The sequence below is a fragment of the Mesoplodon densirostris genome, chromosome 4 (assembly GCF_025265405.1).
Source record: "Mesoplodon densirostris isolate mMesDen1 chromosome 4, mMesDen1 primary haplotype, whole genome shotgun sequence".
In the NCBI taxonomy this organism is placed as follows: domain Eukaryota; kingdom Metazoa; phylum Chordata; class Mammalia; order Artiodactyla; family Ziphiidae; genus Mesoplodon; species Mesoplodon densirostris.
Genome location: NC_082664.1, coordinates 77986836 through 78012167, shown reverse-complemented (window position 1 = coordinate 78012167; position 25332 = coordinate 77986836). Strand labels below are relative to the sequence as shown.

General features: G+C 43.2%; 3 non-coding genes across 3 annotated transcripts; 1 reads left to right on the top strand and 2 right to left on the bottom strand.

Moving 5' to 3' along the window:
- Positions 1-3520: 3520 nt before the first annotated feature.
- On the top strand, positions 3521-3592 carry TRNAP-UGG (transfer RNA proline (anticodon UGG)). Its single transcript has one exon. It is a non-coding gene; the product is annotated as a tRNA-Pro (tRNA).
- A 13031-nt stretch (positions 3593-16623) lies between these two features.
- TRNAY-GUA (transfer RNA tyrosine (anticodon GUA)) lies at positions 16624-16713 on the bottom strand. Its single transcript is given in 2 exon segments — positions 16624-16659; positions 16677-16713. It is a non-coding gene; the product is annotated as a tRNA-Tyr (tRNA).
- Positions 16714-18459: 1746 nt separating this feature from the next.
- On the bottom strand, positions 18460-18550 carry TRNAY-GUA (transfer RNA tyrosine (anticodon GUA)). Its single transcript is given in 2 exon segments — positions 18460-18495; positions 18514-18550. It is a non-coding gene; the product is annotated as a tRNA-Tyr (tRNA).
- Positions 18551-25332: the final 6782 nt, after the last annotated feature.

The following is a 25332-nucleotide window of genomic DNA, read 5'->3' as shown; positions in this document are numbered from 1 at the left end:
TGCCTATTGAAGGATATCTTTACTGTTTCCCAGTTTTGGAAGTTATACATACATAAAGCTGCTATAAACATTCATGGGCAGGTTTTTGTGCGGACATAAGTTTTCACCTCATTTGAGTAAGTACCTAGGAATGTGATTCCTGGATTTTATGGTAAGAATATATTTAGTTTTGTAAGAAACTGCCAAAATGTCTTCCATAGTGGCACAGTGTATTTTTAAACTTCATTTTTTAAGGTTAAAACACTGTTTTTTAAAATTTTTAATTTATATATGTGGCATATTTTGAAAAAAATACCTTAAAGTAAAAAGAACACAATTTACCCACAGATAAACATCTTTTGCCGTATTTCCTTTTCTCCAAAAATGAATGATAAATTTCTAGAAGCAGGAAAAGAATACCTGATCAAACACAATGACTTTTTAAGGTTCCTGATTTATAATGCTCAACTGTCCTCCAGAAAGTAGTGACATTCTACAAGAAAGTCCTCGTCACTGTATCCTGCCCAGTACTAAATAATAAACACTCTCTAATTTGGTGGTGCAGCAATATCCCCTAGTTTTAATTAGTATTTCTTCTTATTATTGAAGGAACATTTCCACATGCATATTTTGCCTTTTGCATTGTTTATTCTCTACACTGTTTACATTCCTTTGAAGAACAGATATTTCTACAATATTTCTCTTTAAACCCTGAATTGCCCAGTATAAAATATTCACGGTAAGGGAAAAGTGTAGGGAGGGGGTGGGGTTGAGGGATGTTACCTAGTATTCAGTCAACGCTAGCTGGTCTTCAAGATTAGGAGATAACATTCAAATCTAAAAGGGGAACTATTAATTCGTATCTCCTCTGTAAATCGAATCACGTATACTGCATGATCACAAAGAGGACACACAGAATTGTTTCATAGTCGGCAAAAAGCTGTTCTTTTGTTGCCTGAAAATAGAATTAAAGTAAATGTTTTACAGTCGTTGTTTTAGGAGGATGAAACCTGGCGCGCAGCAAAATCCCACATACTTCCTTTGAACCGGAATCGAACCAACGACCTAAGGATAACATCAAATAATTACCTCGACAGTTCCCCACTCTACCAGCTGAGCTATCAAAGGAAACAACTGATGAGAGTTAGTGTCAATTATTGAGCATATAGTAACAGCCAGTGAGAGGCCTAGCTTCTTTGTATTTAAAGTTCGGGCTCAAGTTGGAGGTCAGGAAGTCTCCAGAGAGTTGAATCTCTGGTGAACCAAATCCAGGGAGCAGGCGGGGGCCGAAGGACGAGGAATCTGAATCCGAGGAAGTAAGCGATAGGAACAGAACAGGAACCATCCGGATTGGGTGTATCTGCGTAGCTTCTGGACTAGGCTGTCCCAGAGTATTCTGCAAACCAGTTCTCCCTCCAGGAGCACAGGAAAAACTGGGGCGCCAGGCAGATTGCAAGTGGCGAAATGCTTTAGGACGCCACGCTCCAGTGGCAGCCGGGGGATCATGGCCATCAATAGGCCGAGGCTAATTTGCTCTTTTCCGTAAACACAGGTGTGTGTGGACTCCGCCAAGCCCCGGAGTGTTCTCGCAGAGACCTGAGTAATCTAGTTTCTCCACTACTTACTGAATGGTATAAACACCTGGCTTTTCCCCCAGGATCATAGTGCTCCCAATACTATAATCTTTCGTCCTAAATACTCAGGATCTGATTTTCCCTGAAACATCACACAGTGCTTGCTTGCTTTCAACAGTCAGTGGACGTAAGAAAAGGACAGAGCCCCCCTCTTTGTGACATAGAGCACATACAGGCCCCAAGGAGATTTAGAACTCACAACCTCGAGGTTTATAAGAACCAGTACTCTAACCCCTCAGCTATGGAGCCTAGCCACAATTCTATGACTTGTGTTGAATTTCCTAAGTTTTTAAAGCTGCAGCCAAATGGCATATCTAAACAAAATTTAATAAATACTTAAAAATTAAAAGGAATTTCTTTTGAAAAAAACGCTTCTTTATATACGAGGAAGGAACATGTTCTTGACTAGGCCCAAACGGGAATGTAAGTCACTGGAAGGGCCCTGGTAGTGCCTACAGTGCATGCTCCTCAGTCTCAGGCCTGACAAGTCACTGAACTTGGGCAACACCAGGGCCACGAGCGGAGCCGTGGGATAAAGTGGGGTAGGTGAGGGTGCCTTACCGAAGAGAAGGATGCGAGACATGGCATCACGTCACTGTCTCCCATCTGCTTAGATTCTTAAAGTAACTGCTCCAGCTCTCGTAGACTGAGATTAGGGTTTGTTTGTTTGCTTTTAAAAGGAGGAGGCCTTCTCGAAGCCCAGAACTTACCCTTTGGACCCTCAGAATGGAGGGGGCGGGGGGCGAGGCAGTGAGGATGTGAAGGCATCCAGGCGTCCAGGCCGCCCCCTCCCACGACCTTTCAGCGGAGCCAGGTTCGGTCATAGACAATCTGGGCCTGAGATTCCTCCAGGTTTCCTGAAGCAGAAACTGGCTTTAGAAAAGGAGTAACCTTTCCCTCGGTCCTTTAACACTCTTTGCTAACAGCTCGGAGTCTGAACGGTAGCTGCTTCTCTCTCGGCCTCCGGGCTCTTCTAAATGCCCAACCTGAAATCCAGAATCAACACAAAGTGGCGATACATTGGAGGGCTGGGAAGGGAGCGCTCCCCTTCTTTTCTCTCCCGTCTTAGCCCGCGCAGCAGTCTGGCGCGGATATTTAGCCATTCATTCAACTGTTATTTATCGAGTTTGTCCCCTACGCCAAGAATGTGCTCGGTGCACCGTGAACAGGCGTGACCAAGCCAAACAGGCTAGAGCCCAAGAGCGTCGTTCCCCAAGCAGAAGGGACTGCGGCGTAAGGACAACTCTCTCCCTTCCCATTCCACCCACCACCTTCTAGGTGACAGAGAAGCGGGAGAGGGCAAGCTTCTCTAGAAGAGGATATTGGAAGTGGGCAACTCTCCCGGACGGTTGCCATGTTCTGTGCGCCCTTGAAGGGTGTCTTAAATCTAGACCTATAGTACAAAGTTCATTAAGTAAAGCTGAAAGGAAACAGCAAGAGAATGTTACAGGGTGTGAGATAGCAGGGCAGGCTAAGACAGTGGTTCTAGGATTTGACCTCCGCAGGGGCGTGGTATCGAGTTCCTTCGCTGCCGTACCCTGGGGAGGAGGGTCTTTTGACGAAATCAACGTTTTGCGGTTTTTTTTGTTGGTTTGTGTGTGTGTGTGTGTGTGTGTGTGTCCTTACTTGTCCTCCATCCCCAGACCACCTGCAATGGTGTTGGTCCTAACTCTAAGTACTCGCGAGGGCCCACAGGTGGACTAGCAGCTCAGCCTGAGTCCCATACTGAACATTCCTACCTCTGGAACGCTGTGGCTCAGGTTCCTCCGAATCTGCACGGTGACGCTCTTGGGGTCTGGAGAAAATCGCTGGACTTAGGAGAGGAATCAAAAACGGTCCTCAAATATTCTGATGCAACTAACAGAATGTATGAATATTCCTAAAGAAATAGGAAAATTTCAGCAGGTGGCTCGTTGGTCTAGTGGTATGATTCTCGCTTTGGGTGCGAGAGGTCCCGGGTTCAAATCCCGGACGAGCCCTTTCTTTCCCTCTTTCTTTTTCCCCCTCCCTCTTTAGAGCTAAATGAAGCCAACACCGCCCAGCCTAGATCCACCTAGGCGAAGTCCCTTTCAACCTCGACCTGATTCGAGATTAGCTTGTGAGCAACTTGGCCACTTCTGTCGACCAATTCAGGGACAACGAAGATGCTACCGTGGGGAAAAGAAAATTCAGTGGAAAAATTATTGTCTTTTCAACAAATATTGCAAGAACATTTGGATATTCATATGATAAAATGGACTTTAAACCTTAGACCATATATAAAAATTGTCAAAATGAATCATAAACTTAAATGTAAAACTAAAAACTTTAAACTTCTAAAAAATACAAAATAAGATATAATCTCTGTGACTTTGATTTAGGCAGATTTCATGGAAACTAAATCAAAAGCACAGTCCATAAAATAAAAATTGATAAATTGAACTTTATCAAAATTACAAGTTTTCTTTCTCAAATACTGTTAAGACAATGCATAAACAAGTCATCGCCTGGGAAAAATACATTAAAATCACATATCTAATAAAGGACTTTAGACTATATTAAGAACTTTTAAAACTTGTTCATAAGAAAACCAACAACAAATTTTTTTAATTAAAAAAAGATTTGGGGCCTCCCTGGTGGCGCAGTGGTTAAGAGTCCGCCTGCCGATGCAGGGGATACGGGTTCGTGCCCCGGTCTGGAAGGATCCCATATGCCGCGGAGCGGCTGGGCCCGTGAGCCATGGCCGCTGGGCCTGCGCACCCGGAGCCTGTGCTCCGCAACGGGAGAGGCCACAACAGTGAGAGGCCCGCATACCGCAAAAAGAAAAAAAAAAAAAAAAAAAAAAAAAAAGATTTGGACTGTCCTACAATAATAGTTGGAGACTTCAACACCCCACTCTAAATAATGGATAGAACAGCTAGACAAAAGATAAACAAGGAAATAGAAGACTTCAACACTGTAAGCTAACTGGACCTAACAGACATACATAGGACATTCTATCCAACAGCAACAGAATATACATTCCTCAGAAGTACACATGGAACATTCTCCAAGATAAACATTAGGCCACAAAACTAGTCACAGTAAAAGTATTGAAATTATACAAATGTCTTTTCTGATCACCATGGAACGAAACTACAAATCAGTAACAGAAGGAAAAAATTCACAAATATGTGGAAATCAAACCACACAGTTTTAAGCAACCAATTTATCAAATTAGCTATCACAAGGGAAATTAGAAAATACTTAGAGGTCAATGAAAACAAAGTCACAACATACCAAAACTTACAGGATGCAGCAAAAGCAATGTTCAGAAGGAAATTTAAAGCTATAAATGCATACATTAAAAAAAGCTCTCAAATCAATAACTTAGCCTTCAATCTTAAGGTTGAAGAAAAAAGTTTAAGAAGAAAAGTTTTAAGGAAAAAGGAGTTCAAACTAAACACCAAACAAGCAGATGGAAGGAAATAATAAAGATTAGAGTAGAGATAATGAAAAAGAGAATTTAAAAAAATAGAATCAAGAAAATCAAATGTTGGTTTTTGAAAAGATGAACAAAACTAACAAATCTTTAGCCTGACTGACAAAGAGAAAATAAAAGAAAACTCAGATTACTAAAATCAGGAATTAAAAGTGGAGCTGTTACTACCGACCTTACAGAAATAAAATGGATTGTAAAGGAATACTATAAACTACTGCACGCCAACAAATTAGATAACCTAGATGAGATGAACAAATTTCTAGAAACACATAAACTATCAAAACTGACTCAAAACTTTCTCAAAAAAAATAGAAAATCTGAACAGATATATAGCAAATAAAGAGATGAAATCAGTAATAAAAAACCTATCAAACAAAAATTCAAGATCAGATGGCTTCATTGGTGAGTTCTACTGAACATTTAAATAAAAATTAACACCAATTCTTCTCAAACTCTTCCAAAAAGTGGTGGAGGGAATGCTTCCAAACTCATTCTATGAGGCCAGTGTTATCCTCATATCAAATCCAGACAAAGATATCATAAGAAAAGAAAATGATACACCACTATACCTTATGAATGCAAATGCAAAAATCCTCAGCAAAATACTGGTAAACTTAATCCATCAGCATACTAAAAGGGTTATACACTAAAACCAACTGGGATGTACCCCAAGAATGCAAGGGTGGTTCAACATATGAAAATCAATATAATATGCCATGTTAATAAAATATAAGGGGGAAACACATGATCATCCAAACTGATAAAGAAAAAGCATTAGACAAATTTAATATCCTTTCATGATGAAAATACTCAACAAACTAGGAACAGAAGGGAATTTCCTCAATATGATAAACGACCTCTATGAAAAATCTGCAGCTAATATCAATTTTAATGGTGAAATACTAAAAACTTTCTCCCTAAATTCAGGAACAAGAGAGGACAACCACTTTCACCACTTCTATTCAACATTGTACTGGAATTTCTAGCTAGGGAATTCAGGCAAATAGGATGGAATGGAATGGAATAAGGCAAAATGGAACAAAACAAAATGAAATGATACAATGTGATACTATGCCATACCATACCGTGCAATATAATGCATCCAAATTGGAAAGGAAGAAGTAAAACTGTCTCTACTAGGAGATTTTATGATTTTTATATCTAGAAAATCCTAAAGAATCCACCCGCCTTAGAAAACTATTGAAGCAAACAAATCAATTCAGAAATGTTGGTGGAAACAAGATCAACATACAAAAATCATTTGTATTTCTGTACGTTAACAATAAACAATCCAAAAATTAAATTAAGAAAATAATTCCACCATTTATAATAGCATCAGAAAGAATAAAATACTTAGAAATAAATTTAACCAAGGAGATATAGAACTTGTACACTAAAAACTACAAAAGGTTGTTCAAAGAAATTAAAGAAGCCCTAAATAAATGGAAAGACACCCCATGTTCATGAACTGGAAGACTTAATACCATTAAGATGGCATTACTAACCAAAGCAATCTACAGATTCAGTGCAATCCTTACCAAAATCCCAACTGCATTTTTTGCAGAAACGTACATGCTGATTCTAAAATTCTTATGGAATTGCAAGAGACCCCTAGTAGCCAAAACAGTATTGAAAAAAAAATTAATTTGGAGGAGTCACATTTCTCAATTTTAAAATCTACAAAGCTACAGTAATCAAGATAATGTGGTATTGACATAAGGATAGGCATATAGGTCAATGAAATAGAACTGAGAGTTCAGAAATGGACCCATATATCTATGATCAATTGATTTTCAACAACAGTACCAAGACCATTCAATGGGAAAGGAATAGTCTTTTCAACAAATGGTGTCAGAACAATTGGATATTCACAGGCAAAAGAATAAAGTTGAACTCATCTCACAACACATACAAAATGAACTCAGAATGGATAAAAGATCCAAATGTAAGAGTTAAAACTATAAAATTGTTAACAGAAAACATAGGGGTAAATTTTCATGACCTTGGATTTGGCAATAGATTCTCAGATATGACACCAAAAATATAAGCATCAAAAAAAAAAAAGTAGGTATACTGGACTTCATCAAAATTATAAACTTTGTACATCAAACAACAGCATCAAGAAACGAATCCCCTTAAAATCTGACAAATTTTCAGGACTTATTTTTCTCCATTTTTTTTCTCTCTCTCTCTTTTATTGATTAGAAATACAACTTTTTAAATTGATCCTCAAATGTTTTTTTAACTATTCTTTCCTATTTTCTATTAGTAATCATTTGCTTTACTTTCTGGGAGCTTGCTTTTTCTCTACATTATGAAATATATTTAAAAAATTCCTGCTATCTTATTTTTTAATTCCTAAGAGTTCTTATTTCTTTTTTTCTTTTTTAAAATATACATATATATATATTTTTTTGCGGTACGTGGGCCTCTCACTGTTGCGGCTTCTCCCGTTGCGGAGCACAGACTCCGGACGCGCAGGCTCAGCGGCCATGGCTCACGGGCTCAGCCGCTCCGTGGCATGTGGGATCTTCCCGGACCGGGGCACAAACCCGTGTTCCCTGCATCTGCAGGCGGGCTCTCAACCACTGCGCCACCAGGGAAGCCCCAAGAGTTCTTATTTCTGAGTGAGTTTTTGGGTTTGGGTTTTTTTAAAAAAATATTTTAATTTTATTGGAGTATAGTTGATTCACAATGTTGTGTTAGTTTCAGATGTATAGCAAAGTGATTCAGTTATACATATACATATATTCTTTTTTAGATTCTTTTCACATATAGGTTATTACAGAATACTGAGTAGAGTTCCCTGTGTTATACAGTAGGTCCTTGTTGGTTATCTATCTTATATATAGTAGTGTGTGTATGTTTATCCCAAGCTCCTTATTTATGCCTCCCCCCGCCCCCCCGAGTGGGTTTTTTGTTTGGTTGGTTTTGGGGTTTTCTGGCAACATCACTTTTTGCCCCATGTCTGCAACATACTATCACTGAAAACAGTAATGACATTTTTTAGAAAAATAAGATGATGTCTTTCCTATGTGGTCACTGTTTCCTCCAAGTTACCCTTTTCTGTTTGTTTCAGACAAATAAAATCACATTAGATGATTTCCCCCAGCAATTAGCTGATCCTTGGTTAAATGTTTATATTAAAGAGAGGGAGACTAAGTAGCTGTTTGGAAGTTCTGAGTGCAGGGATGGTACTTGAATCTGGACCTCACTCTACGGTGACATGGCTGGCTTGTTTTTTAGGAAACACCAATGCCAGTGTCTTCAGTTCTTTCATTTTGGACTTGTCAGATAACACAAAGAAAATTCTTCAGCTTCCTGTCTAGCTGCCGAACGTGTGGGAGCTAAGTAGGCAACTCAGCAAACAGTACATATACATTTATTTAATCCCCTACTTTCTGTACAGTATTCCTATCTTTGGCAATCAAGAGACCCTCTCTTTTACCTGTGCCAGAAACAAATCATCCAGTCTCCTGCTGGAGTGGGAGAGGGACAACAGTCAGCCTGGGTAGTAAAGAAGTATCTAGAATTCAACTGCTTCTTAAATATTTTTCAATTCTTCTTAATTTAGCCTTCCATTCACCCCACTTCCAAAAATATAGAGGGACTCTATGGAATATATCAAGCTGATTCTTGTTTTTTCTCAAAGCTTGAATAGAAATAATCTTTTTCCATCAGTCTTTCCATGCCAGTTACTACTAAATTATCTGCTTTCTATCTTCCAAAATGTTGTTGCTTTGTTTCCTTTCCCATGCTACAGATTTAGTGGAGTTTTGGGAGGGAGAAAATATGGATGCATGTGTTCAATCTACCATATTTATGCCCATATTTAACAATTTTTTTGTTGATCTTTCCTTCTTGTATCTCAGTCTCTCTTTCCAGGCTCATTTTCTGTACATCTTTTAGATGTTCCTTTAATAAAAACCTGTTGGTCATTAACCCTCTCAGTTTTTATTTATCAGAAAATGTCTATTTCACCCCATTCTTTTTTTTTTTTTTTTTCTGGTACGCGGGCCTCTCACTGTTGTGGCTTCTCCCGTTGCAGAGCACAGGCTCTGGACGCGCAGGCTCAGCGGCCATGGCTCACGGGCCCAGCCGCTCCGCGGAATGTGGGATCTTCCTGGACCGGGGCACGAACCCGTGTTCCCTGCATCAGCAGGCGGGCTCTCAACCACTGCGCCACCAGGGAAGCCCTCACCCCGTTCTTGATATTCTTTCTGCATACATAATTAAGAGTTATTTCCTCTCAACACTGTCTTCAGTCTTCAATTAATATGTGTTGGAAAGTCAGCTATCATCTTGTTACTCTTTGTAGGTAATGTCTTTTACTCTGGCTGCATATAAAATCTTCTCTTTGTCACTGATATGCTAGAGTTTCACAATAATGTATCTATGTTTAGAATTTTTTTTTTGATTCCTGCATGGTCAACATTGTGCTTCCTGTATTTGGAATTCAACTCTCATCAGTTCTCTGAATTCATCACCCATAAGTTCTCTGAATTCATCACCTATTATCCCTTCAAGTATCCTCTCTTCTTCATTCTGTTTTCTTCTTTAGGACGCTATTTCTTATATAGTTTTCATCTCCTTGTGTCTGTTAAATTCTGGGTAACATCTTCAGATGTTTATTTACATTTACTAATTCTCTCTTGGTATGTGTAATTCACTAATTAAATCATTCATTGAGAGTTTTATTTTAATAGTTATATTTTTCATTTTAAAGGCTATAGGTTTTTTTCTTTTGCAAATCTGCATGATCATTTTTATAGTTTCATATTGCTTATTTATTTATATGACCCCTACCTTTTATTTCTTTGAACATTTTCTATTTAGCGATTTTGTGTTGTTTAGCTGAAAACTCCAATATCCAAGGGTCTACTGAGTTTAAGATTTTTTTCCTGCTGCTTTGTTCCTGTGTGTTGGTGATTTTTGAGTAAGAGTTCTTTTCTGGTTTATCTTTATCTGTGGAAATACTGAGGACCTAAGCTGGAGTGCCCTCCTTCTGATAGTATTTGCCCCTGATTCTGCCTGCAGCCAGGACTACCTATCTTCACACACTTACTTATGTGTTATTGGCTTTTCAAACCATTGGGAGTTATAAGGTAGCTCTTTAATACGTGAAATCTAAATGCCTTTGGCCCCATGATAGTTGAGAAATGCAGTTCATGTAATTTCAAGTTTTTAGACACCAGTAGTTTGAGAGTTGATTAAAGATAGTGAAATAGTTTGTGTTTCTCTGAAGAAGATGATAAAGAAAAACACATTTTTATATGAGCATTCATCTATGTTTAAAAATAATTGATTTTAATATCCTTTTCTTCAGATATTAAAAGTTATTTTCCTAAAGAATCTAAATATTTCACGTAAAGACTGTAGGATTTTTTTAAGGCTTAAATTTTTCTTAAATTTTAACCTTTGGAACTTAAATATTTTATCTGCTAAGTTTTTGGAGAACTCATTTTCCTAGATGGAATAAAATCTCCTCAAAAAATAGTTGAAGTAACACACTACTATATATAAAATAGATAACCAACAGGGACCTACTGCATAACACAGGGAACTCTGCTCAATATTCTGTAATGACCTATATGGGTAAAGAATCTGAAAAAGAATGAATATATGTATATGTATAACTGAATCACTTTGGTGTGCACCTGAAACTTAACAACATCGTAAATCAACTATACTCCAATAAAATTAAGAAACAAAACAAAATCAAACAAACAAAAAAATGGTTGAAGTAGCAGGAATAACATTGCTTTAAAAACTGATGAAAGAAAAAGCATTTCAGATGGTTGTCAGTTGTTTTTCTTATTAATTTGTAGGCATTCTTTATATATTTGGGATGTAAATCTTTTGCTGGATATACAAGTACATTCTCCCACTCTGTGGCAGGTCTCTTTACTCACTTAATGGGATTTTTTTAATGAGAAGATTTTAATTTTAATGTAGCCCAATTTATCAATTTTATCCCTCTACATTTGTTTGTGTCTTGTTTAAGAAATGTTTGCCTAACTCAAGGTCATCAGGGTATTCTCTTATGTTTTTTTAAAGATGTTTTACTGTTTTACAATTCACAATTAGATTTACAACTTACAGTTAGATTTATAATTCATCAGTGTGGTATGCAATATGTGCTTTGAATCAAGATTCCTTCCCCTCCATTGTAGTAGCTAAATGATCCATTATTATTTATTGAAAAGACAAGTATCTCCCTTGCAGTGTAATCTTTGTCACAAATCAGTGGCCAAGTTTGGGTCTATTTCTAGACTGCACTGTTCGGTTGTTATATTTGCCTGTCCTATATCATTACCATCCTAACTAAACTGTTGTGTCTTTATAAAGTTTTTGGTACCTGGCATAGTTAAGTCCTCTCTATTTGTCCTTTCCAAGAGTATATTAGCTATTTTGACACTTTGCATGCCCTTATATGCTTTAGAATTGTCTTATCAAGTTTCCCTGCCCAATTATGGAATTTTGATTAGATTTTTAAGATCATAGATTATTTTGAGGAGATTTGATATTTTTACAATATTGAGTTGTTTAGTCTATACATGGACTGTCTTTCCATTTATGTTACTTTTCTTTAATTCTCCAAAAATATTTTGTATTTTGTGCCTTGAGATTTTGCACGTTTTTAAAGATATGTTTCTAGGTATTTCGTTGTTTGATGCTATTATAAAGGTAATCTTTTGACAATTTAATATTCTAACTGTTTTAGTTGATGATGGCATATAGAAATATAAGTAATCTTTGAATATTGACCATTGATACTGCAAGTGTATTAAAATAACCTATTATCTCTAGTAATACAGCTGTAGATTTCTTTTTTCTTTTTGGGGGGGTGGGCTTTACACAGTGAAGGTTTATTTCTCACTCATATTACAGTCTCATGGGCTGCAGCAATGGCTTAGAGATCCAGGGTCTTCAACATGAGGCCTGCACGTTCACCAAGGGCATTCTAATCTTGTTTCAGTCTCAGACAGAAATCTAGCACCATTTCACCATTAAACACATTGTTAGATGCAACATACAATGAGACTTTTTTTTTGTAAATGCACTTTATCAAACAAATTGCCTTCTGGTTTATTAATAACATTATCATGAGAGATACTGAATTTTATTAAATGAATTTTCTTCATCTATTAAAATAGTCTTCTTATTTTTTCCTTTGTTCTGTTAGTATGGTGAAGTACACTGATTTTTCTAATTTTCTAATGTTAAATCAATGCTACTTTCATGCAATAGCTTCAATTTTGTCAGATATGTAATAATTTTTATATATGGTTTATTTGATTTGCTAATGTTTTGTTTAAAATTTTTTAATTTTAATTAAAATTAAATTTTAATTAAAATTTTTATAGCCATGTTCATGAATGAGATTGACCTGTAATAAATCTTTCTCTTAATATCCTTGTCTGCTTTATTTATAAAATTCATACTGGCTTTTTCATAAAATGAGTTATTTTCATATATGTGTGGATTTTCTAGTTATTATCACTCTGGATTTTACCTCTCTAATTTTTTTTTTTTTTTTGCAGTACACGGGCCTCTCACTGTTGTGGCCTCTTCCGTTGGGGAGCACAGGATCAGCGGCCATGGCTCACGGGCCTAGCCATTTCGTGGCATGTGGGATCTTCCCGTGTCCCCTGCATCGACAGGCGGACTCTCAACCACTGCGCCACCAGGGAAGCCCCCTCTCTAATATTTTGTCTGAGTAAGTCTTGTCATCTTTTTTCCCTCTCCGGTATCAGGAAGCAGATCTTTTCATATATTGTTTCAACTTTCAGATTTCCTCAGTGATAAGGGTTAGTTTGAATATCTTACTATGTGATTCCCAGAATCTTCTTCATTTGCTTTTCATCACAGAAAACCCTGGACTCTTTTCATGGAATCTGTCACCTCTGGTTCTTACCTTAGAAGGAATTATGGAACTTTTTTTATCTTCCAATAAATCAGGTCTTTAGTCATTACTCCAGGTGTTATTTATCAGAGCCTTCATCTTTCTGGAGCTGAAGGTGAAATGCCTCAGGCTAGTAAATAATTTAACATGCGCTAGATGTCTGTCCTGTGCAAGGTACTGTGAAAAGCAAGGTGCTGCTGTACCAAAATAAATATGAGATTTCCCCATATTTCAAGGAGCTCACTCCGAAAGAGGATATTAAAGTATAATATCAGCATAGCATGATAGGCAGAAAGGTGAAAGTAATTAAGGAGTACCAAAGAGACAAAGAGGAAGAGGACAAAATTGAGACTTGAGGAGCTAGGAAAAGATTATGATAAAAGATGATCCTGAAATGAGTAAGAGAGAATGAGAAGGAATTTGATAAAAGAGGAGGCAGAGGGATCAAAGCAGAACGAGCACCTTGTTACCGTCCGGTGTTCGTAAACCCAGGAAACATGGCACATTTTGACTGAATCAAAGAGTTTGGGTGGAGGTGGGAATGGGGGGCATTGAACTGATTAAGCTGGTTACTTCAAATGTGATCCTTTCTGAGGCTCCAATATTTTTAGTAAAATACTAAGATGATAGGGAAAAAAAGCCACCAGTAAAAAGAGCAGCACTTCCCATCTTCTAGGGCAGTGTTGACCCCCCGTTGAGAATGGGTTGTGCTGCAGGGCCTAGAGGCAGGAACTCATTTGCCCTCTTTGTGACTTGGATTCCTGCCCTATTACCTGGCATACAGTGAGAGACAGTGAAGTTGCAACAATGGGAAAACAAGGAGCTTGCCTAGTAAGATACTGCTTGTTTTTTAGGCTTTCATCCCAAGTGTGGCTTCTCAGACGCTGTTCTTCTGCCTTGTAAAAATAAAGGGGGTGCCTTCTGATCCTGAGGAAGATGAGTCACCTTGTTGTATCTTGTGGCTACCAAACTCAAAGACCCCACCCTCCCCTCTTTTAGAGAGTTTTATTTATCTACAATGTACTTAATGCTTTTGGCTTGAGCATACTCTGATATTTAAATAAAGGGACTTTGCCACAAAATGCCCTAAGACATTTCAGTCTGTGTACAATATGGGACTGGCAGGCAAAAGGTGCACTTGAAAGGATTACACTTCTCATCCTCCATCTTGAAAAGACTGTGATATTTATCCACATCCCCTTACCCTCTACTGATTGAAAAACTCTTCCATTTGAAGCCAGGTTTTATGTTTCTTGCTTATGGATTTTACATGCAAATATCATTTTACCCATCTTGGACCACATACTTCTTGATTACTTGTATTAGCCTGAATGTAGAGATGGAGGAGAGTGAAAAAACTTTGGTTTCTAATTAATCTCACTATTGAAAGGTAAACATTTTCATGTATAGCCTATGTATAACTATTTAATTATCACTGAGTATGGCCTGCATAGAGGGTTTTATTGATCCAGGCATCATAGAGGCAAGACTTTCTGAGAGAGGCTACCTTGGTGGTAGACAGAAGTGATGTTGAGGTTTGAGGAAGAGAGAAGAAAATTTCAAGAGCTCCTGAACGGAAATTTCCCAATTCCCCATTCCTGACAAATCTGAAAAGGAGGTAAACCCTTATACAACGTAAGATGTTTCTCTCCTGGCATCAGCAATGTCTCTGCCTTCTCTGTCAGCTGATCCAAGCCAGGTAGTTGCAAAATGTATGTGCAGAGAAAATGACAGTAGGTGTGGGAATGGATGCAATGGAGGTGATTGTGGAAGTACAAGGACATTATGAACCTTTCTTCTGCTGGTCATTCTGGAAAAATAATAAACATATCACGTTAAAAAGCCATAGTGTCTTCTCCAAAAAGACTCACAAGGGATGTTGAGAAATCTTTCCCTTGCTTCTGGGGTGAGCAGCAACTGGAAATCAGGGATATGATGAGATAAGTTAAAATTCCATGCACAATTATTTGTATCTTCATTTCCTGCTAGTCCTGGACTTCTCTGTATGCTCTAGTGATACCATATATAGTTACACAAAAAATCAACACTCTTCAGGTTTCTCTTTCTTTTCTAATTGTTTTGGATCCATTCCGCTCACCTGATCACAGATCTACTACTCCTCTTCTAAAACTGAGCTGACTACAGTGCATTGCCTCTACCATGAGCTCTTCCACGTTTTCTATTTTGCCCTCCACCCCAGCCTGAATTAAAACTTCCTAAGATTGATTTTAGTTTTAGATTTACATGGAATATTCTATCTACCTCAGGTGTCGTTTTCAGCACATTGTATTATAACTGTCTGCTTCCATCTCTGGGTAACCTACAGTCAGAAATATTTTAGGGCAAGACCTATATTTTAACCTCTACATCCCTGGCACAAGCACAATACATGGTACGTATTAGGTGCTTATTAAATGGTTTGTGAACAAAACATACCTGAATACCAATCCTAAAGAGTGGCAATTCTATTGAGTCAACACGACCTGGGTTGATGAGCTAAGAGGATGCAGGACTTACTAGTCCCCTTATTGATGCGTACATGCCTTCATTCATAATTCTAAGAACACATTCTTAGTAAATACATAATGGTGTAAGAGGTAGAATTACAGGATGTCCAAGAAAGGCCCAATTCCATCACTGGTCTCACTATGTTAATTTCTGCATATGGTGACATTCAAGGCTGGGGTCTCTTTGTGGATACAGAGCAATAGAGTCTTCATATAGATCACCTGTCTGAGCTAAATAATATAAGCAGACTAGGAGATATCATTGTTCATAAAATAGCCAAAAATCTACATGAGTGCCGGGAAATATTAACAAGACAAATAAACCTGAGGATTCTTAGCAGAAAAAAATCCAGAGATCAGATTGACAGACTACCTAAATAAGACACTGGGAGTAATAATTATCCATTAAACTACAGGGACCAAACAGCTGCATATTTCGGCTTAAATGTCATTTAAAAAGCAGTGAAGATTAGCAAATACATTCTCAAAAGGTAAATCTCTACAAATACCATGCTAAGAAGGCAACCATGGTAGTTTACTACATAGCTGGGTTTCTAAAAATCATAGTTCTCAGATAAAATAAAAAATACCAACAGAAAAAGAAAAAAACATTGAAGAAAACAGACATATACATAAAATGACATGAAAAGTTTCACAGATGCAGGCCAGGGTTATCCGTGGCCCGCCTAGTGGGCGGTATGGTTGCAGACATACAGGGCTTGCAGTAAACAGCTCCTCTGGGGCAACCTGTTTGACAGGGATCTGTCCATGATTAGAGAAGCTGCGGTATCAGATAGAGACAGCGCTGTCCTAGGCAGAAGGAGCAAAAGCAAGAACTGTGGGTGAATAAAAGTATAATGGGCTTTGGAGGTGGGGGGTCGGGGCTGGCTAATTGCGGCTGCCCGCTAAAGCAGGAGCAATGGGGGCTGGGCCGTCTTGCTTTGAAGGGCATGGGGCAATGGATTTCAAGAAGTAGGTGTGTTCCTTGATGACAGCCCACAGGTGGCTGTGAGGGTGACTCCGGAAGGGTTTTCCTGGCTGAGTTCAGCTGATGACCTGCTGCAAGGGCCAATTTGCAGGGCTGGGCGCCAGGGGGTGGTGGCGGCCTTCATGACGGGGCAAAAGCAACAGAGCACTTCCTTCGAGCCGGAGTCGAACCAGCGACCTAAGGATGTCCACGTGTGTGAGATCTACAGTCCTCCGCTCTACCAGCTGAGCTATCGAAGGGTGCACGCTAATTAGTGCTTCGTTTGTTCTAGAAACGACAGAGGCCAAGGCTCTGGAAGGCCCCGGGTGCAATATGCCCTAGGTTAGTTGGAAACCCCTTGGCAGGGAGCCGTGCACACGCCGGGGATCCGTGGTGGCCAGGCATCCCGGGGAGGCGATTTTCAGAATGCCTGGGCCCGGGCCGCCACCTGTTGACTCATTTTCTCTCCCCTGGGCTCCTTCTACCGGGAGAGACCAGGACGACAGCCCTCGGTGGCCAGAAAGCCGGTAAGAGGGTGAAGGGAGGGGGGGCGTTGGTGGAACCCAAACGGATGAGTGGGTCAGGTGGGGGCGGGCTTGCGGAGGGAAGCAGGGGAGAAGAATGCACCACCAGGCAGGCAGGGTCGCTGAAGGGCCCTCGAGGAGTTTCTGAGCTCGCCCCCCGCCCCACCCAATCACATACCCGCACCCTGGTGCTGGGGCGTCATCACCCCCGCATTTAACCTCGACCCGACCCTGTTGCCCACCGTGAGCTGGGCTCGCTTTTCTGCGCAGTGAGACTTCCTGGAAGTGAGGGGGAAAGGATGTCCCCATAGCTACCCAGCCGTCTGGCCCGCTGCGGCACGTCTGGGGGGACTTGGCTCGCGTTCTCCGCCCACAGACCCGGATTCCTCTGGCAGAGGGGGGTGCTCCCTGAAGCAGCGCAAGATTCTGTGGGCTTCCTGGACAGGCAGAGCACACCGCTGTCCAGGTCGGACCTCTTGCCCTCACTCCGCGTCTTTGACAAACGTTCCAGATCCCATCTGGTGCGTGCCCGCCACCTGACACCACTTGCTCACCTACCCACCCAGCTCAGGTCGCACAGAAGTACGGCAAGCCACACCCAAGTCACCTGCCCTCCTATGCCTGTGTCGCCACCCCTGATCGGGAGACCGGCAGGTCTGCACCTGCGAGGTTGAGGGCCATGTCTGCGGAGGCCCCCTACTGCCCACTGTGAGGCCCCAGACAGGAGGAGGTGGCCGTGCCGGGGCTCACCGCGGTGTGTCCAAGTCACCAGAGTCCACCTCCCAACCACGGGCACACCCTCCACCCGTTACATCCCCCAAACACCAAAGCTAGTTCCTCCAAACCTGGGAACCTTCTCTCCCTCTCTCGAGGATGAGGGAGAGAGAGAGAGAGAGAGAGAGAGAGAGAGAGAGAGAGAGAGAGAGAGAGACGAAGTTGGAGAGAGAGATGGACGGAGATAAACAGAGACTGCAGTTGTTGGGACAGACAGAAGAGAGAAGCCATGGACCATTCTAGGACTAGGCAAAGTAGGAAAGGGAAATCGAGTGGGAGGATTTTCAAGAAGAATGCCTTGGTTGTCCGTGACCCATGTGATGGCCCGTGTGCTTGCTGGGCTCCAGGGCTTGCAGGGGGCAGCTCCTGTATGGCCACATGTTTGTCGGATCTGTCCAAGTTGAGCAAAGTGGTGGTGGCTGAGGGAGCACTGCTCTCCTGGGGAGAGGTGCGAGAATAAAAGTGTTAAGGGATTGGGAGGCTGACGGACTGGCCGGTGGGGGCAGTCTGCTAGGCAAGGGGGTGTTGTGGACTGAGGGGCACATGTCTGTGGATTTCAGGAAGAAAGGGTAAGTGGTTCTGGAAGGGCTTTGTTGGCTTTGTCCGGTGAGAATGAGGATGCTCTTGTAGTGCAAGGGGAAGGGCCAATTTGCAGGGCAGAGGCAGAGGGCGTGGCCCTCATGCTGGGGCAAAAACAATTAAAGCACTTCCTTCGAGCCGGAGTCGAACCAGCGACCTAAGGATACCCACATAGCAGCAAGTCTACAGTCCTCCGCTCTACCAGCTGAGCTATCGAAGGACGCGCTATTGTATATCCACTGACAAGCACTGGGTCCTTTCTTTTTGCAGAAATGGTGGCGACCAAGAAACTGGAGCCTCACCGGTCCTCAAAGAGGAGCACTGCCTCTAAGCGCCTCCCCCCATGCCCTCCATCCCACCCCAAACCCCACTCCCGGTTCTGTACCTCCCTCAGCTCACCACTCACTCCAGACAGGGGCCGTGGTGCCCACCTAAACCTAGTTTTACTTTTCCGCGCAGTGAGGGCACCTGGGAAGTGATGGAGAAAGGACGTCGGTCCAGGCCTGTCTGGGGACTTGGCTCGCGTTCTCCGCCCACAGACCCGGATTCCTCTGGCAGAGGCGGGTGCTCCCTGAAGCAGCTCAAGATTCTGCGGGCTTCCTGGACAGGCAGAGCACATCGCTGTCCAGGTCGGACCTCTCGCCCTCACTCCGCGTCTTTGACAAACGTTTCAGATCCCATCTGGTGCGTGCCCGCCACCTGACACCACTCGCTCACCCACCCAGCTCAGGTCGCACAGAAGTACGGCAAGCCACACCCAAGTCACCTGCCCTCCTATGCCTGTGTCGCCACCCCTGATCGGGAGACCGGCAGGTCTGCACCTGCGAGGTTGAGGGCCATGTCTGCGGAGGCCCCCTACTGCCCACTGTGAGGCCCCAGACAGGAGGAGGTGGCCGTGCCGGGGCTCACCGCGGTGTGTCCAAGTCACCAGAGTCCACCTCCCAACCACGGGCACACCCTCCACCCCTGTTATATCCCCCAAACACCAAAGCTAGTTCCCCCAAACCTGGGAACCTCCAATTCCCATGGCGGGTGGAGGGCATGGACACATCCAATGAAAGCCTTAGAATCTCTCTCTGGTCCCTGTCCACTGGTCTCTGCAGATGGTGACATTCAAGGCTGGGGAATCTTTGTGGCCACAGAGCAGTAGGTTCCTCCTGAAGGGCTCCTGTGGGAAAGCAGTGGCACTGCCCCCTGGACCCTGGAAACTCCACAGCCCCAGGCTCAGCTCCTCTTGGTCAGCAGTGGGGCAGCGGGGAAGACTGCTGCTGCAGAGGAGACCTGGAGACGAAGATATGTGGGAAACGCAGTCTGGATGCAGAGGCAGAACCCGAACCAAAAAGGAGCTCATGGCCGCAAGGGTCAGGGGAGGGCAGCGGCTGGGCCCCAGGGCCTGCAGAGAGCCACACTCCCATCACCGTTCCTCTGACAGTGCTTTCCAACTGTATCGCCAGCCTTCGGGAGTTTCCCTCCCACAGGAGAGAAAAGAGCAAGGGCCACTCCTTGGCTTTCCTCTCTGCACCCACATGCCCTGACAAGCCTCCCCCAACCAGCACCATCCCCGAAACCCGGCTCAGTGGTGGTGGAGGGAGGAGGGTGTGGAAGGCTGTAGCCTCAGGGGCCCAGCACTTAATTCAGCCAGCTGGTCAGAAGGCACAAGCCAGTGGCCTGTGTCAGGAGGACAGTTGTTGTGCCCCTCCAGTATCACACATCCAGCCACCAAGCCCCACTCCCTGGCCCTTTCTGCTCCCTGCCTTCAGCCACCATTATCTGCCCCCCACCCCGGCCTTTTCCTACTCTCAGGTCTCTTTCTCAGGTCTCAGCCTTTCCTTTTGCTCACAAACTCCCTTCCTCTCCCCATCTCCCCCTCTCCCTTTGCAGTCGCTCTCCCTCGGTCTCTCTCTGTCTCTATCTTTATCTCTGTCTCTATTTCTCTGTGTCTCCATCAGAAGTAGCAGGAATTGGTGCAGGGGTTTCTCCCACAATTGTACAGAGTGTGAGCAATCGTTGCTCTTGCAGAAGGAACTCAAACCTTCCTACGGCAGCAAGAACAGGTGTGAAATTTTGAGGAATTGGAAGTTTTTCCGTGGCCTCGGCCTTGTTCTCTGACTTGACAGGAGAACTGAGTGGGGCCTCTGAAGTTTTCATCGTGACTTCAAGTCTCCTCCCCTGTCCTGAGAGCCCTGGTGTCTTTTGCTCCTGCCAATGCCAACGGTTCTTGGTGCAGGAGCACAATTGGCAATGGCTTGGCAAATCTCAGGGTGGCAGTCCTGTCCCACAGTATATAAAGCAAATGGTGAAGGTTTTCTGTCTCCCTAAGTCTATATATTTATGGTCATTCAAGAGAGACACGGAAAGAGAGAACGAGTTCGAGAATGAGGGGGAGAGAGAGAGAGAGAGAGACAGTTGGAGAGAGGGATGGACAAAGATACACAGAGACTGTGGTTGGGCTAGACAGAAGAGAGAGGCCATGGACTAACCTAGGACTAGGCAGAGTAGGAAAGGGAAATTGAGTGGGAGGATTTTCAAGAAGAATGCCTTGGTTGTCCGTGACCCATGTGATGGCCCGTGTGCTGGTCAGCCTCCAGGGCTCACGGTGGGCAGCTCCTGTGTGGCCACATGTTTGTCAGGGATCTGTCCACATTGAACAAAGCAGTGGTGGCACAGCGGGCATTTCTCTCCCCGAGGAGAGGTGAGTGAATAAGAGTTTAAAGGACTTGGGAGGTTGAAGGGGCTGGTTGGTTGGGGCAGTCTGCTAAGGATGCTAAGGGTGTTTTTTGGCTTAGAGCCATGTGTCTTGGGATTTTGGGGAAGGGACAAGTGGCTCCAGAAGGGCTTTGTCGGCTTTCTCCTGTGAGAATGAGGATGCTCTTGTAGTGCAAGGGGAAGGGCCAATTTTCAGGGTAGAGGCAAGGCTGCACTAGGCAGTGGTGGGCTTCATGATGGGGCAAAAGCATCAGGGGTATTGACTTCGAGCCGGAATCAAACCGGCGACCTAAAGATATCCACAGTGTGTCAGATATACAGTTCTCTACTCTACCAGCTGAGCTATCAAAGGATCTACACTGATAAGTGCTGAGTCCTTTCTTTTTGCAGAAACGACAGAGGCCAACGCACTGAATGGCCCTAGGTACAACATGCTTTTGGTTGGTTGGAAGGCCCCTAGGCAAGGAGCGATGCATATGCTGGTTCCGTGGTTGTCAGGCATCCTGGGGCAGCAATTTTCAGAATGCCTGGGACTGGACAGTCACCTGTTGACTCATTTCCTCTACCCGCCCCCGTCCCTTTCTACACGGAGTAGGGGGAAGACGCCCATCCCAGGCCAGAAAGCCGGCAAGAGGGTGAGGGGAAAGGGGACGTCGGGCAAACGGATGCGTGGGTTGGTTGGGGGCGGGCTTGCGGAGGAATGGAGAGCAGAAGAACGCAACCCACAGGGTCACAGAAGATCCCTTGAGGAGGAGCACAGCCTCTAAGCGCCTCCCCCCATCCCGCGCATCCCACCCCAGCCCTCGTCCCCGGTTCTGTACCCCCCTCACCTCGCCACTTACTCAAGACCGGGGCCGATGTGCCCACGTAGACCTAGTCTTACTTTTACGCGCAGTGAGGCTTCCTGGGATGTGATGGAGAAGGAATGTCGGGATGTCGGGCCAGGCGGGCCGGGGGTGGAGGGAAGGGGGTGGGGGACGACGACGACACCACGCCCATAGGTACCCATCGGCCCGGCCCGCTGCGGCCAGCCTACGGGCTTGGATCCCCTTTTCTGCCCACAGAGCAGAATTTTTTTCAGTAGCTGTTTCTCCAGCATCCATCTTCCACTCCCTGCACCCTTCAGTTCCCTTCCTTCAGCCTGCTTTGTTTTCTCCACCTCCTTCCTGCTACCAGGTGTATTTCTGATCCCTAAGCCTGTGTTTTTCTCTCAAACTTTTCCCCTTCTTGTATATCTGTGTCTGTTTCTCACTTTCTTTCTATCTCTCGGGGTGTCTGGCTCTCTTTTTTGATTTTTTGGTCTGATTTTTCTCTGAAACTTTTTTTCACTGTTTCCTTCTTTGTTTCTATGTCTCTTTCTCTTGCTTTTTGTCTCTTTTTTTTCTGTCTCTCTATATTTCTATTTCTATATCTCCATGTCAGAATTTGCAGTGTATTTGTTCCTGATTCACCTAGTTTCGGCAGTCATTGCTCTTTCAGGTGGAACTAACACTTTCTGGGTGCAAGGAGAGCTGTGTATAGGGCAATAGATATTATCTGAAGTGTAGGCTGAGAGAAGCCAGTGGGAAAATAAAGGGAGAGGTCCAGAAGTTTAGGAATAGTTATCCTGGATGTGTTTTTAATTATGTATGCTCAGATTCTCTTGGGCTTTTGCTGCAAGTTTCTTTTACTCTGCAGTTTTGAAGAAATCTTTAATGGCAATCAAAGAAATTTTGCTAGGATGAAACTTATGTATCCCTGGATTTAATTATTAATAAAGTAGTATAATTGGCTCACCGATTGTAATAAAATATATTATACCAATGCAATTTGTCATTAGAAGGGAAAATAGTGGAAGAGGGGCAGTGAGAACATATATATGAGAACATTCTTGACCCTGTGCTCAATTTTCTTTTACAGAAAACTGCCTCCAAACAGAAACAGTATTAACTGGAAAATTAATAAATTGATTTTGTCCATGTATATTCATTTATGTGTATACAACTGCTGGAAAGAATGTTCTGGGGTAAGCAATAAAGGATGGCATCTAGTGCACAGTTAGAGGGGATGGTCTTAGCTAGGATCTTGGATAGGTCATCCATAGTAACAGGAGGAATAAAAGTACTCAGATGCCTGTAAATGGGTACCTTGTAGATGTTCTCCTGTGAATGCTTCTGTTTTCTTAGTGAAATAGAAAGCTGAGAGTGAGAATGTATGCTGAGGTATTGCTATTTTGAAGACACAAGAGAAGGGATGAAAGAGTAGAAGTGAAGGGATTGAGAAAAATAGTGAGATTGTTATGCATATGCACTTGAGATTATTGTCATGAATTGAAATTGAGACCATTTCAGCATCATTGGGTTTCTCTTCATTCTAGTTCAGCTAGGTGAGGGCACGTATTGAATGCTTACATTAAATAAAGATTGCTATTTTGTTAAGTGAGTTTTTCTAAGCAAAAGAGGGACGATCATATTCAGACCCCTAGATCAAGAATTCAGCCAGGAACTTGAAACTTCTCTTGGTGATTCTTTTCAGGACATGGAGCATCTTCATTCCTTCACCACCTCCTGACAGTGCTCTCTCCTTTGCCTAAAGGTGCTCTCCTACTAAAGGTGACCTCTCCAAAGGCACACTAAGAAAGGGGCAACACTTTGATTCAACCTGGGTTTCAGTGGACATCAAATTCCACCCATCCACTCTCTGGGACCCCCAAAATATGGGCAAAGATCCAAAGTACACTGTACTTACAGTTCAAGCCGTGAAAATATCTAATAGGAGTTCAGATTATGGGTTAAAACATTCTCGGGATCTTTGAGAGCAAACCGTAGGGGCAGTGAGCTAATTTTCCAAGTTAGTTGTCCAAGATGCTTGATTCAAGTCTGCAAGAATTGAAACATCTCCATCATCCCCGGGGCATTGCCTTTTTGCTGAGTCACATCTCAGGACAGTCCCACTCAGACCCTCTCTGTCCTTCTCACTTCCTGGCAGAGAAAGATGCAGAGGGAAGGGTAGGAGCTCCATCGGGAGATCAGAAATAGGACTTGGGGGCTTCCCTGGTGGCACAGTGGTTGAGAGTCTGCCTGCTGATGCAGGGGACACGGGTTCGTGCCCTGGTCCTCGAAGATCCCACATGCTGCGGAGCGGCTGGGCCCGTGAGCCATGACCGCTGAGCCTGTGCGTCCGGAGCCTGTGCTCCACAACTGGAGAGGCCACAACAGTGGGAGACCCGCGCACCGCCAAAAAAAAAAAAAAAAAAAAAAAAGTGCAGTGCAGGAAGATATTCCAACAAGCGTGTTCTATTCCTTTTAAGGAAATCTTACTTGTCCTGCCTGTCAAGTCAAAACCTGCTTGGCCCACAGCTCTTTCTCTGGACACCTCCTGGGACACAGCCAAGAAATATCATTGCTGGGTTCAATGCTTGGATGGCAGCCTCCAAATGCTGCCTGGCTACTGTTGTCAGATCATGGAAAAGATAGTGTGCTCTACATCTTACCAGTTACTAGACTATCAATAAAAACAAGGTAAGGTTGTTATAGATTACAACGAGGAGCCACATATAAAAAGGGCTCTTCCCCAGTCCCTCTAAATTCCTGTCTTTCAGTGCCGTTCTTTGACATGTCTCAGGATGACCCAGGGCTTCTAACTCCCTTATTCCCACCCACACACCTGAAGTGAGATCTGGACTTAAAGCCTTAGTACTAGGAGCAAATATATCTCCAAAATGACACCTGAGAATAGGTTTTCCGGTTCATGATTGCGCGGATCCTAAATCATTCATTTCATCATCAGTGGCTGTCTTAATCAACATAGTCTAAAAGTACTGGCTTCTCTTTGACCTTTGACACGGCTTATAGAAGAGATGAGACAGAGATGTTGCTCCCAGAGCCATTGCGCTCTTCCCAAAGCTTCTGCCCAGGAACTGGGGAGAATGTTCGGGGGCGGGGAACCTTGGAGGAGGGTCTGGCACCAGTCTCAGAGCCGTCTGCACCAACACGAGATTTTCTAGGTTAGGAGAGACATAGAGGTTGAAGTGGGTATTGTGCCTCAGTGGTCCCCAACCTTTCTGGCCTCAGGGATGGGCTTCGGGAAAGACAATTTTTCCACGGCGGGGTGTTGGGGGATGATTCAGGCGATAATGGGGAGGCACAGCAAGGGGTAGCAAGGTCAGTGAGAGCGGCTGTTTTTCCTTTAAGGATTAATGTTGGACTCTTCTGGATAACATGTGAACAGGCCCTCGGGTTGAGTGGCTTTGGCCTAGACAGAACTCTTCTAGCAGGTGGGGCACGGACCTCTGAGGACAACGTGCGGGATTCTGGG